This window comes from Cricetulus griseus, chromosome 2 (genome assembly GCF_003668045.3).
Source record: "Cricetulus griseus strain 17A/GY chromosome 2, alternate assembly CriGri-PICRH-1.0, whole genome shotgun sequence".
NCBI classification, from domain to species: Eukaryota; Metazoa; Chordata; class Mammalia; order Rodentia; family Cricetidae; genus Cricetulus; species Cricetulus griseus.
Window position 1 is genome coordinate 456,239,288 of NC_048595.1, and position 17,591 is coordinate 456,256,878.

Consider the following 17,591-nt stretch of genomic DNA (forward strand, 5'->3'; position numbering starts at 1 on the left):
AAAAAGGCACACACAAAAAAAATGTAGTCTCAGTGTTTCCAAGTATCTTCAAATCCGATGAAGAGTTCGATGAAGAGTTTGATATCAGGTAACATTTCATTCATCCTGTGTTACGTGCTTTCAATCAACCTTCAACAACCTTCATTGGACCTCAAGCCACTGAGGCTGTGTTAGCTGCTGATGGCTGCTTTAGGCTGGTGATGACACCCAACAAAGAGAGAAAAGAACCAGGGGACCACAATGAGGACAGTGCGTGACTGTGGCCATCTGGCCTCAGTCCTCTGGGTTTCCTGGACTTGGGCATCCAACTGCTAGGATAGAAACACCTATCCTAGAACTCCGAAGAACCCCTGTTTCTTCCCCCATTACTTAAAGCCTCATGCCCATGCCAGCTCTGTGAATTTCAGTTGTTCCTCTGTTCTCCCAGGTGACAGTGCTGAGGGACCTGCTCAGCTTCCCTGCCATCCACATTTCAAAGAGTGGTGGGAATTTGCCTGCAGCCTCCTCTGACTCCTGCTTATTTACTATCCCTTGCAGGTGACTGCTCAAAGCCACCTTTGGTCTAAATAAAAAGAAAATAAGTAGTCAGGACTCCTCAGGGGGATATCCCTGCAGGAATCTCCCCAGGGGTTTTGTCTTTGACTTGTGCTTTCTGCTGAAGAGATTTCTCTGTTGAGTCTAACTACCACTTGTCACTCGGTTGTCTCTGGGGACAAAGTTGACATTTGCAGAGTCGGTTGGCCAAAGTGAGGAGTGCTGTCAGGCCAACTTCTAAGATGAGTGGGTTCTGAGAGAATGAAAATGAAAGTCCACTCAGCTGGTGTTTTCAAAGATTAATAAACCTGGCAGAGGTGTCGTCCTAATACAGCTCAAAAGAGAAGAAAGAGAACCAAATTGCAGCATAAGAAAGCTCATGGGTTGTTTCTTTCCATTCTTCTTCTTTTTCTTTTTTAAACAGAGGAATTGGTGGGAATTAAACTCGGGGCTTCAAATATGTTCTGTACATGTGCGTATAGCTCTGTGCTACTCAGATCCTCCAAGGCCCAAGGGAGAGGAGACCATCTGGGTTCAGTAGTCAGCAGGGCCACTGGCTGAGCTGTGCAGGGACACTACTTTGACCACAGTGATTCTATTTCTAATTCTGTTCCAGATCCTTAAAAGTCAAAATGTAAATGAAAACAGATCTGACTTGCCTGCAACTCTTCTACCCAGACTTTGCAGGTTAACCACACGCAGAAAGTTGCTAAGACATCCCAAGTACCCTGTAGGGAGGGTTCCTCGGCAGCCACTTAAGTGGGATCCAAAGGAAAAGAGATGTGAATTGTTCTCAGGCTCTTCTTTTCTCTCTGGCCCTCCCTGAAATAATAACTCATAGTTAGGTTTTTGTCCAGATCACAAAAGTGTGTTTTGGTGTATACAGGTCACACAACAATGTGATCTCTTGATCAAAGTATGTGAGGAAATTGGGAGGAGACAGTTCTGGGTTTGGAACCCCGTGGCTTGCACAATGGTGTTTTTTCTCAAAGCCCCATGTAAACTCCGAGATGGTGAGCCAAGGTGACTCTTTATTATGAGGATCTCTGGCTAAGCAGGAGTCTTAAGCATCAGTGTATACTAAATCCTGGCTCCTGGATCTCATCTTTTCTTAACTTAAGGGGCTGTGTGAGTTCACGGGTAGCAGAGGGGACTTGGCCATGTGGCATGCAAGTCCTTGGACTCATGTGTACTTACATATGCAGAGACTTCCACTTTACTGGGCTTTGGGCTGTTTGTTTCTTTGATGCATTGCTGAGGATCACACCCAGGGCCTCAACTGTGCGTGACAAGTGCTGTACCTCCACGCTCCACACCCAACCCCTATCTTCAGATATGAGGAGAGCAAACAGAATGCTTCTCCCAACAAGAACTGCATTCCACAGCTACCGTCTCCTGAGGAATGTGGTCTCCCCCTTCTGCAGCTGCAATACCATGGATCAGACAGTTGAAAGGGAGACTATGGTGGCTCCTGTTTGAGAGGAACAAGGACAAGGGTCATATCTGGTGATGAGCTGTTTTCTGGCCAGTTAGTCCTAGGCAAGGAAGGACACACATGCACTTGTTTTCCTGTCTTAGAAAACCACTTTCGCTGTCCTGGGGATGTGGCTACAAGGACACTTTTCACCTCGCAACACCCTGGACTCATTTCCAGCACTGAAAACCCACAGTCAATGGCGTTCAATCATATGGCTCATCCTGACGGCCCTTGTCTAACCTAGTCACAGAGACAGCCCCTTCTATAGACACAGCAGTCAGAGTCCTGACAGAGATGAAACTCATCAAAGTCAGCATCATCAGGCAGAGGGGACATAGCGATCCCATAGCGAATGTGTCTTCATAGCACCAAAGAATGGGGTGGAAATGAGAGATCACTGGCTTTCACAGGGTAAGAAGAAGCTGGGTCATCTCAGCTCTCTCCATGGAAGGCCTGGTCTCACCTGCACAGAAGAAAACTCATTTTGTGGTCATTCATATCCTACCAAGGCCATAAAGTTTCATTGACAAAAGGCAAAGCCCATCCAGGTGGGGTTCAAAGCCGTTGTTTCTGAACCTGTGTAGAGCTAGATGGGATCTTCAGACCCGTCAAGAGTTTTATCTCATCGTTTTGCCCACAGGGTACTCTCTGAGTGCAAATTAACGTCCCACTTAAAAACTGGGACAGTGAATTTGTATTGTTGTTCTTGTTTTAATATGTTGACCTTCATACTGTTAGACTTAGGCAAGGCCTGTAGCCTCTCCACTCAAGCTTCCTTCTGGAAAATGAGTACAATCACACCGACTTCAGGGACTGATGATTAGATGAGGTATGAAGGGCCCGTGCTAACTCCAGGTGCGCCATCCCCAGTGCTCTGTATGGAGCCTGACATGAAGACATTACACATCCAGCCTCCTGGTCTCTCTTCTCCTCTTAGGACACGGCTGTTCTTTTATTCCCAAATGATGGGGTCAGACACGAGGCCAGGCCAGCAGCGTCCTCATGCTCATCGTCTTCCAGAGCTGCAAGTCAATAAACTCTTTTCTTCATAAGGTATTCTAACTTGGGTATGTTGTTATAGCAACACAAAACAACCTAAGATAAGATCTTCTGTTTGACTTTTTTTTCAGATGAGACTGAAGCTTGTCATTTGCAAATAGGGCACACATATACACACATATAAATGTATATTTATATATGCAATATATATGCTCTATATATGTATATCTGTGTATATATTCCCTATGTGTATGCCCTATGAGTGTATATATGCCCTATATATTTACATACATGCCCTATGTATGTGTGTATATATGTCCTATTTATATGTATGCATACATCACCTATAAATGTATATATGGCATGTATGTCAATATGCCTTATATATGTGCATAAATGTGCCCTGTATGTGTACATGCATGCCCCATGTGTGCACATATATGCCCTATGTATGTAAATATATGCCTGGTATATGTATTTATGCCATATATATATACATATGTATATATAAAACTTGTATGTACATAACTTTAGATAAAATGATTGGATAATTGATAGCTTTTAAAAATTTCCTTTATGGTTATAAAATCAGTAACAAGTAGACCCCACAAAGTAATCTCTTCCTTCTAGAAAATGTGATTTTATATGGTAATATTTTATTTATGATCTAACAAATAGAGCTTGCCTGAAGATCAGAGTGCAGAGCTAGCTACACTAGTTAGCCAAAGAGACCAGGCAGTGGTGGTATACACCTTTATTTAATCCCAGCACCGGGGGAGACAGAGATAGATAGATCTCTGTTAGTTCAAGGCCACCTTGGGTTACACAAAATTCATCCAGTCTAAAAGAGAAACAGAGCTCACACAAAGATGCTCCCAGCACTTGGAATCCCATGCCTTTAATGGCAGCACTAAGGTGGTGGAGACAGGAAGGGACATGGCTGGGGACAGAGAGAGGAGAATAAGGAGGAGACAGGAGCTCATGGCAGTCTGAGGATTCCTAGAGACAGGATCGCCCCCTTTGGTATGAGCTTTCAGTAGGGGTAAGAACTAATAGTGGGCTCTTTTGCTTCTGCGATCTTTCAGCTTTCACCCCCTGATAGCTGCCTCTGGGTTTTTATTATTAATACCAATTAGAATTCACACCACAATTTTACATCTATGTCTGAATCTGTGTCCCTAGGGATGACAGTGACCTTCTCAGACAGTCACCAACCCCCTCTGATCTCCCATCTCCTTTCAAGACGTCTGTATGGAAGGTACCTAAGGTCTCCTAGTGATTTTGTGCTCCTGTGCAGACAGGACGCCAGGCTGCCTTTAAACCTGGAAGTCCTCTGTGGACTCAGGCTGTCCACACTCACTTTCCGCCCTGTATCCTGAACTATGGAAAACAACCACCCTGGCTCTCTGGTGCCTTTCCCTGTGTGCAGGACAAGAATCAAGGCTCCTCCTTGGTCATGTGACTGAACAGTAGCAGCTGCCAAGGCACAGGAGCAGGACCACCTGCCCACACTCAGCCAGCAGCGGGTTTCAGGCATGGTCCATCATGTCTGGAAAAAGGAAAAAGGTTGCTGTAGGGGGACTTGGCCTCCATCAACAGACTTTACTTCCTTTGTTCCAATTCCCAGAAGCACTAGAAGAGAACGCTTTCTGCAAACTTTTCGGAGCTGGGAAGTTTTGAGAAATCCGCTGGCTCACTCCCAGAGTGCGAAATGACATTTCGCTGTTTGAATCCCAGTCAGTTCAAAGGCTGCTGCTGCAGCTCACCAGCAGCAGCCACTCTCCGCGTGGGGGTTCATTAAAGGAGCCAGTGCCTGCCTTTGTGTCCCTCCCCTTGCCCAGAGGCTTTGAACTAGCCTGTTTTAGATTAGCTCCCGCACTTTTGCATGAGACAACTGTTTCTCTCAGAACACAGTGTGCAGGGTTAGGCAGATTATCCAGAATTCGGGCTGGAAACTGTGGTCCTGTATCGAAGTGTCCCTGGAATCTTATTTCCTTTCTGTTTCACTTTCTTTAAAACAAACCCTTTGAAGTGGATAGGTAGCTTCCCTAAAGCTCAGCTTGACTAATACTATTAAGGCATGCTTGCTAACCACATCATTCCTACTTCAGATTAAATTATTGCAGTAATATGTCCCGGATCCTGTGATCTGTAATAAGGCTGTCTTTCCGGTAGACTATGAAAAAGTGGTTCAATGGGAACATCAGAGGAAAGATCATCTGTATGTCCTCTTTATCTTGGACATTTTCAAGTGTCCCAGCGTTGAGTCTGAAGCAGTGATTTCTAGATGGACACCATTAAGATGAGACACCCAAACCTATCCCGCTATGGATTTGTTTCTATACATGTGTGGGTATCCAGGTTTGTATGGATGGGGGTGCCTATGACATGTGTGTGCATGGAAACTGGATGACAACCTCAGGTGAGTGAGGGGCTCTTGTTGGCCTGAGCTCAATTAGACTGTTTTTGCCTAGCCATTGGTCCCCTGAGATCCTCCTGCCTCTGCCTCCCCGGTTTGGGGATTATACAGCCATGCCATCATTCCTGGCTTTTCATGTGAGTTCAAGTCCTCACTTTACAAGACAAGAGCTTGGAGGGATAATGGAATTATCCCTCCAGCCCCATAGTTTCTCAAGCCACTGTTGACTGACTTTTTCCTATGGACACAGCACTATGTTGCAGCCTTAGAACAGAAGGTTATGATGTCCCTTTAAAGATGAGGTCACCGGGGCCTACAAAACTACAGGAGCAATGCTAACAAGATAAGGTGATACAATGAGGTCATGGGTGTTGGCTCACCTCGCAGTGACTGGCAGAGCTGGGGCTTGAGAGTGAGTACTCTTAGTCTCAGGGCCCCTTGCTTAACCACTTTGCCCATCTTTGTCTTTTTGTATCATAGGTTGTTCTCCAGATTGTTCAAGTTGCCATGCTCTGGTTACCTCCTGTGCTAACCTGGTTTCCATGATCTCAACGGTCACGCCTCTAATGGCAGTCTTGTATTCAGTCCAGCACTTAACCAATGGACCTGGCCATGGTAATTTAGCAGGTCCACAGAGAAAGCAGATGGATAGTTTTGTTGAAAGAACAGATGTTTTTATGAGATACAATGGCACGGGATGAAGGAGCTGGGTCTTACTCCAATATGGTCATGCAACACTGTTCCCTCTCAAAGATGATGACTTAATTCCAGTGTGGTGGCACATGCCCCAAATCCTGACATTTGGGAGGCTGAGGGAGGTGGATCTAGAGGTCTCGGTCATCCCAGGGTATACAGTGTCTCAAAAACAATAAATGGTGACCTGTCTTGGCAAGAGCCCCCCCCCCCTCTGTGTCTCCTTCTAAGCTTCCTTCTAGAACACTCCATATACTTACTAATTGATGAAATAAAGGGATAATGATAAAAAACAGGAGAACTGGGGGAACAAACAAAACCCAAGACAACCTATAGGGTTTTTCAGAGTGAGCCTCTTGGCTCAGGTAGATGGGAGGGGCTAAGTGTTTGCTCTGTCTGTGTTGCGGTGATTGTTCCTCGGGATGAAGGCAGAGCCAATGATGAGACCTCAGAGGACAGCCAAGACAAAATCAGAATTTAGCTTTAAGAAAGAGTGCTTTGTGCTTCCATGGTCGCTTGCTTCAGCTACATCCTGCCAGGTAATCTGATCTGATGGCTTGGAATGCCCATTCTGTTTATAGCATTCCGTTTTTTTCCTTACCTGTGGATTGACATAGACTTTTCAATTTCTTTTTGAGATGGCCCTTACCATGTAACTCAGACTAGCTTGGAACTCACTTTTTGACCCAGGATGACTCTGAACTCAAATTATCGTGTCTCAGCCTTCCAAGAGCTGGGATTATAGGCATGAACCACCATGTCAGCTCTTCACCTGGATTAAGAGAATACAAACTGAGTCCTGCAGACCTGGGTCTTGTATCTGCCTGTGTTAGTTACTTCCCTGTTGCTATGATAAAAACAAAACAACAACAACAAAAAACAACATCCAAAAGCAACTACAGAGGAAATGGTTTATTTGGGCTTACGGTTCCACAGGAAGAACCCTTCATGGTGGGAAGCCATGGCAACAGGCAGAGTGGATGGCGGCAAGAGTGGGTAGGGGACTGGTCATATTTCACTTGCACACAACAAGCAGAGAGTGAACAGGAAGTGGTTGGCAAAGCTATAAAACTGGAAAACCTGTCTCTAGTGACATGCTTTCACCAGCAAAGTTCCACATCCTAAAGAGTCCATAAACTCCAAATTGCACCACCAGCTAGTGGCCAAGTTTTCGAAGATATAAGCCTGTCAGAGACAAGTCTCATTCCAACCATTCTCCACTCTAACCTTGCATTTTGTCGGGCGACCTACACATTTCATCAGCAACCAGGACGTAGTCCACACACTCTGCACACTCTCTGTGTGTTCCAATGGCCCTACTTGGCCTCTTGACCTTGGGACAAAGAGGCTTTTTTTAGGCACTTCTCTTATTTCTGTGGCAATCACCTGACCAGTACCAGCTCCAGGGAGGGACTGCTTCCTTGGGGTCAGGTTTTAGAGCACTCAGCCCATAATGGCCAGGAACCTCATCTTCTCAGATGGGAAGCAGAAAAGGGGGGCCATGACAGTATTCTGGAGGATTTCTCCTCTTCCCTTTTAATTCAGTGCCAGAACCCATGTGGTCGGAGTTCTTTCCAGCCTGTTCCCTCAGCTGATTATCCCCAAATAAACACACAGATGCTATATTCATTATAAGATGTTGGCTGATAGCTAGGGCTTCTTACTGGCTACCTCTGTCTTAATTATTAACCCATAGCTACTAATCTATGCATTTCTACATGGCCTTATATTACCAGAGAACACCTGGCACATCCTATCTTCCTGGTCTCTACATGATGTCTCTCTGTGGCTCTCTCTCTGCCTTCCTGCCCAGCCTTCTCCTGGTCTGGTAACCATGCCTATTCTTCCTGCTTGGCCATTGGCCAATCAGTGTTTTATTCATCAACCAACAAGAGAAACATATATACAGAAGGACGTCCCCATCAACTCTGATTCATGGACGGTTGCTGCCCACATTGAGGGTGTCCTGCTCAGTCAATCTCTGAAAATACCCTCATGGACTCACCCACAGTTGTACCCCATTGAGGATGTCTTGCTCAGTCAATCTTCTCTGAAAACACCCTCATGGACTCACCCAAAGTTGTACCCCATTGCTTCCTTAGCCAGCTATCAACTCAACCAATTGACCATCAAGATTGCCCCCCAGAACGCTCCCCAAACCACTTAGGTTAAATGGTTTATCATTACTGCAGAGCAGCTAAATTACATGAGAATCAAAAGCATTCAAATTCAAAAGAGTGAGCCTATAATCTCAGCTACCTAAACAGCTAAGGTGTGGGGTTGAGATACTACATAAGCTCAAAGTGAAAGCCTGCCTGGAGTGTGTTCGAGGCCGGCACCAGTAACTTAAGAAGAACATCTCAAACCTTTCAGAAGATTTGAAAAGAGAACGCAAGTGGCCGTAGACTTGGTGACTGAGTGATTTTCTGGCATGTGTGAGACCCTAGGTTAGTCATTTAAAAAAGAAAATAAATGGTATGAATAAATGTGATATAAATTAAACACTTTGCATGTGGGTTAAGTATCCTTTATCTAGAGTGCCTGGGACCAGAAATATTTAGACTTCTGTTTTTTTCCCATTGGGGAATGTTTGCATACACTTTAGCAGCTAAGCATGCTGTTCTTAAAATCCAGCCAGTACTTTTCAACCGGCATGTCAGCACACTGGAAATCGCTTATTTTGGAGCATTTCTGAGTTAAGGATTTTGGATGAGGGATACACCACTTGGACTATAAAGCACCAACCGACAGTTTTGCATCTTACAGGCAGTACTGTACTTACCCTGGCAGAAGGAAAGTACTGTGAAGAGAGACTTGCCACTTTTAGTTAGCAGACTACTGACATGGCACCACTTGTCCTATGACTCTCATGATGAGGGGCTCTCTGTGTGAGTGCCTGGGAGGAGCCTGTCACCAGATCACCTTGCAGGAGACACTGGAGGCAAGAATGGCAGGCCAGTGAGGGCAAGATGTCCACTGACCAGAGTCTTTTAGATATGTATGCTTCTTGCCATCTACTCTGACGTAAACATCATGTCATTATCTCAAAGATAGATTAGGGATCTCTTTCTTTATTCCTCTTCCCCGTGTAGTCACACTGAAAAGCTTTTCTTCTGCTGTTTTTTACTAAAACTTTTCTTTTTAATTGGCATACTGTGGATGAGTAGCTGAGCTGAGCTTGTTAGCTTCCAGGAGCCAGGCTTTGACCCTAAAATCTCTAGAAACAATCTGTCGAGCCAGGCAGGAGGCTCTGCTTCATTCCTTTTTTATTGGAAACGAAGCTGAAAACAGAAAAGACAAATAACTTACCCGGGTTTCAGATTGAAGAAGCACAATGAACCCACACCTTTTATTCCCACGTCTCCCTCAAGTTCCAAACCATCACAATAGAAACAAGGCAGAAAAAGGTAATTAATCCACAAAGACAGCAGGGATGGCCACAGCAGTGAAAGAGGAAAAGGGGACAGAGCAGAGTGGGCAGTAACTGAGTACAGCACAGGGTAATAAGCCCTTGGCTAGCATGCGACAGTAGCATGTGACAGAACCAGGAAGTACCTGGATCTGTACCTCAGAAGACACTGAAACCCAGGATCTGGGGGCCAAGGTATGCTTTGGATCATAGGGTTGATGGAGAATGTTTAACATAAAACAATCTGCCTGTTACCTAAATAATCCTCTTCCCCTGTCACTTGAGGTGAACTGGAACCTTACCTTCCCTCTTCCTGGAGACTAGAGGTCAATTCCTGGTAAAATTATGAAAGATGTTGTCTACATTTGTGAGGGAACCAGGCATAACTGTGTATATTATTTAGAAAATGGGCTGAACTAACAGTAGAAATGGATACTGAAGCATTCAGCCTTTCTCCATCCAGCCTGATCCTCCTTGATTGACCTGACCAGCCATGGGGCAAAGATCGTAATTCTGATATGGCAGAGGTGGGATATCCTTCACAAAACCATGCAGCGATTGACAGTGGACAAGGTGGCCCATCCCATAATGCTTCACATTTCCTCCTTTTCATTTGTTAACACTATAGGGAGCTAGAACTACTAAGTAATTCTCATTTTAATGTTTGTGGGAAAATCAGTATCCTTTAGTATTTGAAAAAAATTAGAGGGCAAAAGCTATAGGCACCATCATTAGTAACTGGATAGAAACTTGAAACTTTAAAAAAATCATTTATATTCCATGAGCAGTGTGATACAGTGTCTTTAAAATAAAAACAGGAATCTGAGACAAATTAATTCTGATAAATTATCAGTTCAGTTGAAAGGGTAGAAAATGAAATTGATAAATCCTTTTTGACCCAGAAAGAGAACAACAAAAACAAGACATGAAAATTAGGAATGAGAAGATGAGAAGATAGACTATTAAAACAGTAACATTCAAATTGGAAAGAAAGCAGGAAACAGTAGAGAAGAAGCAATTAAGGAAAAGAAACAAGAACATGTCCACAGACCAATGGCATGGAGTCTCTAGATAGAAACGGCTCCATAAATGCCCACTTGGTATATGAGAGTATCCCCAGCTCATGGCTATGTCATTGTGGCATTTCAGAACCATAAAATAAAGATATCAAAAACTCCCAGACAGAAAAAAACGAACCCCCTGTCCCATAAAATCGATGGTGAGAAAGAATGACTTCACACTTCTGTCTACCATCAGGAGTCTGGGAACACAGTGGTGCACAGTTTTCAAATCCTGACAGAAAATGTTATCCTTAGGGAGCTGTGTGACAGTAAGATAAAGTCACATTCAGATATGCAAAGTTTCAGAAAAATGAACTCTATCCAAGGAAACAACTGTAGATGTTCTGCACCCCAATAAAGGGATAAACAAGAAATCAAGGAGGCAGAATTTGGAATGCAAGCTATTCAACATAGATTGAGAGAGAGAGAGAGAATTATCAGGATCACAGTAGAGGAGAAGCCCAGGTGACAGCTGGAAAAGAGCCTGGGAACTGATGAGGGAAATTGCCTTCAAAATGATCATCTTAAAATCCCAGAGAAGAGTTAAATATGTGTGGATACAGTTTGAAACCCACTGGTGATAAAATTAAAGAATTAGATGATCTAAATCCATCAAAAGGCAGTCTATTAGTCACTCCAAAACCCTGTGGACAAAAGGCAGTGTGATCACAGGATGCATTGTGCCTGTCTGAGTGCTACAATGACACTGAGAGTCATTGACTGTCTGCCTGTCAAAAAATGACAGGACGAAGTTGAGAGGACAGAAGGACAGAGATGTGTTGTCTCTGTCATGTGGGGAAGTTGGGGATGAAGAGTGCTGTTGAGTGAGAGTCAATGCTAGAAGGAATGACCCACACGAGTTGCAAGGAACCACTCTGGGGCATTGGAAATGTGTGTGCATGTTTGGGTTGCAAGTGGTACATTCATTGTAAGAGTCTTGTGCTTGTGTAACTCTGATATAATTACAGAGTAAATTCCCTATAACTGTGTTCTTGCCAAGCTGCATTTTTGCCACAAGGGATAAAATTATAATTTCTCACCTCTGTTTTTTGTTCCTGTTCATTAGACTGTACAATTTGTCCCCTTTCTGAGTATGGCAGATACTAAATATACAAGCAGATAAGGCTCGGGACATTTGCAAAAATAGAACTCAGGTCCAAAGCCCATAGCACCAGCCCAAGAATTCAAGCCATCTTGAAGAGTAAACCATCAAGCAAACTGGCCTGGTTTGAAGAAATTAAGACTATGCTCCACAGCAACTCAGCCAGGGAATCTCACAAGACTCCTTAACATCCAGCTCTCAAGACCCAGTACGTGATTAGTAAACAGCAGCTGCCTCTCTAGCTTAGGACCAATCAGAGAAAGCCAAAAGTACTCTTTTAGTCAACCGAATAGGATGCCCTGCCTACAGGTGCCCCGCCCATCAAAGCCACCAATCAGAACATATTTAGCTGTGTATTGGTGCCATAGCCTAGATTTTTCTGTGCTCTTACGCCTCAGAGTTGCCTCTTCTGCAACAAGACACTCAGACCAGGAATCCTTTATTTTGGTCTCCTAGTTCCTCAGGGACCAACACTGTCCTGCAGCAACACATGCTAAGCCAAGAATCCAAATTCCAGAGAGCTGAATGGTTTCTCCATGGTTGGGGGTGCAAAGTGGTTGAGTAGCATGCTGAGACCCCGGTTGCAGCACAATCGCACAGAGAACAGCCGTTTACATCTATCTGTTCACACACCGTCCTCTATTTCCATGTGCAAAGTGCTGTACCCGGCTATTACCGAGGGCACGGAGATAAATGAGATAATTCGAGTATTCTGCTTAGCTGAATTTAATAATTTTAGTTTCCTAAAACTCAGATAATCAAAATTAGCCTAGTTTACATAACTCAATTAAAGGCACATTCATACTTTTAAGAAAATGAACATAATTTTCAAAAGCAAGTCCTCGCAAAGTGAGACCGAGTTACCCTTTTGTGCAATGTTATTTTGCATTGTCTCTCAAATTGCCCATTTTAAATTCTCTTAACTATCTTGCTATATGGCTGAGATATGCCTGTTCCTCCCTTCAAATCACTCTGCTGTTTACTGCCACACATGTAAATGTTAAAAGGATTTCATTTACACACATTTTCTTCTCGGTGCTTCAGAACTGAATTGCAGATGTCCTAAAAGGGGTACAAATGTGATTATGGAAATTATTCTATTGACAATAAAACTAGTTTTTATAATGTGGATCTGAGAAAGCCAAAGAAATTGCGGTTGGGGAAACAGATGCATCTGATAAAAAGCCACTCGTGCACGTGGTGGGCTGGTTGTGAGCGAGATTTCACATAATGCAATCAGTAGGAACTTGACTGGCCTGTGGTGTTGTCAGCGGCGTGTGGGATGTCTGAATAATAGCTGGAAATTTGTTGTGGACATGAGGCTATTAAGTCTGTCCCCTGCTGCATTCAGCATGGTCCTAAAAACTATTATTAAATAACTGACTTTATAGCAACTGTTAAAATTATTTGGCCAAAGTATAAATTAAAGTTTATGATGGGTACAAATGCATGCCTTAAAAATGTATAATACTAATTTAGGTTCCTTTCCTGTTTTTAAAAGACCCACTCAAAGAAAGAACAGTGATTAGCAAAATAAGGGTAGATTAATAAGGCTGCCGAGATGCCTTCTCAAAAGGGCGACTCGTTCAGTGTGATTGGCTCAGTAAACACAGAATGCCATGGTTGTCAGGGAACAGAGATGGCACCTATGACATCTGAGGACCTGACAGTGACCACAGGTGGCCATGGGTCAACCTCTGCAGAGCCTCCTCTGGCATGCACAGGGTCATGGGGGGGGGGGGTCCCCGGCACGCTCCACACCTGAAGAGGGAGAACGGTGCCTGATTAACCAAGAAACTTGGCTCAGCCTCCTGGCTGTTCTTGTCCCCACCCACACTCTTCTGCCACCGCCCCTCACCTGCTTGTACGCACAGTGGCTTCGGCTTAGGGTGGGACAAGCTTTGCTGGGTCAGAATGGAGGCTGCTCACATCTTACCCCCTAAAGTGCCACCTGCATCACAGTGGCTGTTAAAATTTGTGAAACATTCTATCCTCGGAATCTGACTATACATTTAGTGACGAATCAATGTTAATAAAAAATTATATTCTTAAATTTCCTTACTGACAGGTTACAATCTGAAAATGTGTTGTTTGGCAACTTTGACTATGAAGATACTGTGGTACACACCAAAACATGGCTATGACGTCCGTGGTTGGTGTGATCATATGGGACTGTTCAAGGAAACGTGATCACACACACACACACGCACACACGCACACACGCACACACGCACGCACGCACGCACGCACGCACGCACGCACGCACGCACAAAAGAATCCAGGGTCTGTGCTGTGCAATAATCTTTCTGTGTACCATGAGTGTGAATGTGTATTACTCTCATTGGTTAACAAAGAAGCTGATTGGCCTATTGCGATGCAGGATAAAGTTAGGTGGGACAATCAAACTGAGAATGCTGGCACAAAGAAGGGCTAAGTCAGGGGAGGTGCCAGCCAGCCACCAAGAAAGCAGGACATAGAGTAAATGCGGTGGTAAGCCACAAGACAGGTGGTGAAGCACAGATAAGAACTATGGGTTAATTTAAGTGTTAAGAGTTAGCTATTAACAAGCCTGAACTATCTATCGGCCAAACATTTATAATTAATATTGAGTTTCTGTGTCAGTTATTGGGAGCAGGCAGTCGGGACAGAGAAACATCAGACTACAGAACTCAAGTGTTAGTGGGAAGAGAAGAAGTAACAACCGGTCACTCAGATGGACTCTTAAAACCTAGAACTTATGGGTCGGGTGTTGGTGGCGCAGGCCTTTAATCCCAGCACTCGGGAGGCAGAGGCAGGCGGATCTCTGTGAGTTCGAGGCCAGCCTGGTCTCCAGAGTGAGTGCCAGGATAGGCTCCAAAGCTACACAGAGAAACCCTGTCTCGAAAAACCAAAAAAAAAACAAAAAACAAAAAACAAAAAACAAAAAAACCTAGAACTTATGACCTTTATTCTAGAGCAGCTTCCAAATAATTTTTACTCCCCCCAAAATATACACTTTCCAAACGTGTGTGTGTGTGTGTGTGTGTGTGTGTGTGATGATTCTATTTGTTTCAAGTGTGGGCAAGAAAAAAAACTATTGAGTTAGAAATCCAAATCCAACCCAAAGGGGTTGAAGCAATAAGGAAAAGACAACAAAGAAATTTCATGATGCTGTAGAATAATGTAGTCTGTACAGATTATGCTGAGGGTTATATGGAAAAACATCTATCAGTGCAGACCTGGAATTCTTGAGAGACTAAAAGGTTCAAACAGACCAAACAGGCCTCATGCTGAATTCTTATCTTTCATCCTGACTACACTTCTCTCTGGGGTCTCTGGGTTTCTGCTTCCTGCCATTTACAAACTGGGGTCATCCTATTTGCTTAGCTGTCACTGAAGCACTGGGGATAGGTATGGAGTAGAGAGAAACCACTTTCCCCAAGCCCTGACCTCTTTGGGTGAGCCATAAAACCAGATAACACCTTGAGAAAACCAGATGTCATAGTTTATCCATTATTGACCAAACATTAAGGTTCATCCTGAATGTACTCAAGAGACACCACTTCCCAGTCTTGGTTTAGGAAGTTGGATGTGACCTCACCAAGGAAGTTCGTTAAGACTCTTCCTGTTAGACTCAGCTCCAGACCTAGGTCGCTGGGAACATCTGTGTCCCTGTCACCCTGAATCGGCCCCTGTCTCTTGCTCACACCACACTTGCATGGGAAGAACAAGCCCCTGCTGGAATTGCTACTGATTAATAAACTCATTGAACGAGATAGCTGAGACACCCTTAGGAAGATGCTCACTGTTACTCTGGCCTAATTCTCACACACCTGCCCTATGTCCAGCCGATCTACCTGGGCATCTCCACCTTGCTACTGAAAGCCCCACACAGAAGAACGCAGCCAAACTGCCTCCCTGAAGTGACCCTTGGACCTCTGTTGGTTCAATGTGACCTCAAATCCCTATATCTGCAGCACATGTTTTACTTCAGAATATTTTGTATCAATAATTTAGTTGTAAAACGATGCATTTCCCCATTTACCTCTTCTCATTTAATTGTTTTAGATATAACTTAACTGTGGTGCTACTTCTCGTGATCCTTCTCCCTCTGCTTTGAAAAAGCTTCTAGCAGCAAACACTGTCTCTTTCACAACAAGACTCTGGCTGGACCAGAGGCCACACTGTCTGACAGCAATTCTCTGAAGTGACACATTTCAATTAGGAGACCTTTGAGGTGAGAAAGAAAACGAAATAGAGTGGGATCCAGGTGATGCTGGAAGCAAAATAGCGAGGAAGGCCAGGTTCAGAGATATCTTAGGACCATGGGGAAAACAGAAAAAATAAGGATTTGACTGTCTTAATTCAATGTAAGGTTTCACAACATGTACATGTGAGTATCCCAGCTCACTATGATGACGGGGTCTGCTCTGATAGGCCTTTCTAGAAGCTGCATGCTAACTGTGGGGTGGTAATTCTGTTGGAAACGGGGGTGTGACTGTCCTAGTTAGGGTTTCTATTGCTGTGAAGGGACACCATGACCACTGTAACTCTTATAAAGGAAAACATTTAGTTGGGGTGGCTTACAGTGCAGAGATTCAGTCCCTTATCATCATGGTGAAAATCTTAGTGGCATGCAGGTAGACATGGTGCTGGAGATGAAGCTGAGATTCTTACATCTTGACCTGCAGGCAACAGGAAGTAGTCTGAGGTACTGGGCAGTAGCTTGAGCATATATCAGACTTCAAAGCCCGCCTCCACAGTGACGCACTTCCTCCAACAAGACCACACCTACTCCAGCAAGGCCACACCTCCTAATAGTGCCACTCCTTTTGGGAGTCATTTTCTTTCAAATCACCACTGTGATTTAAGCAAAAAGAAAAGTGGCTTAACTTTGAGGCCAGCTACATCTTAAAAGCATACCACCAGGAATCCATATCCCTCTGCTCTGGCCTACTTTCTCCTGTGTGTCCCATTCTCAGGCAGGGATTCCACTCTGCAGGGCAGGACAGCAGATTCCCACAATATGGCCCAGGCCCTGAGTAAGACAGGCAAAGTGTGGTTTGGATGGAAAACGTTCCCAGCAGGGTTACACATTTGATCACTTGTTCCCAGTTGGCAGAGCTCCTCAGTAAGAATATGTGGCCTGTAGGAGCTGGGGCCTTGCTGGAGGAAGTCTGTCACTGGGGGTGGGCTTGGGGAGCACAGAGCCTTCCCCATTTCCAGTTTGTGCTCTTTGCTTCCCACTTTGGCTGGAGATGGAGTCTTTCTGCTTCCTGCTCCAGCGCCTGCTGCTATGCCTTCTCTGCCACTATGGACTCTCCCTTTGGAGCCATTTGTGAAAATTCTTTCTTCTGTAAGTTTCTTTTGGTTGTGGTGGTTTTAATCACAGCAATGAAACTACCCCATAAGCTTCCGCTCATAAATCTGTCCAGGTGGAGTAAATTGAGACAAAGATGCCAGGCCCTAGTCACTGGAGCCGGCAAATATGACGTTTTAAGGAAAGGGCGTCTTTATGAATTTTAACTTGAGAGCTTAGCTTGGATTATAACAGACAGTCCACATACATCCACACAAGTGTCCTTTAAGAGGAGTAAAGGGAGAGTATTTACATAAATGAGAGGGAGGCATTTGGCTACTGGGGCAGAAATGAGTGGCTACCAACTGTGAAATGGATATTCCACAGAGAAGCTATGAAATAGTCCTATAAGTGAAGAGGTCAAAGCTTTCTGCTCAAATAAAAGAGGAAAGTTGTGTATGCTGGGCTGCAGAGATGGTTCAGTGGCTAGGAACACCTGCCAATCTTCCAGAGGACTGGGGTTTGGTAGTCAGCCCCACAGTCTGCTGTTCACAAACACCTATTATTCCAGTTTCAGTGGGATCTGAGCCCTCTTCTGGCCTCTATGGGCACAAAACAC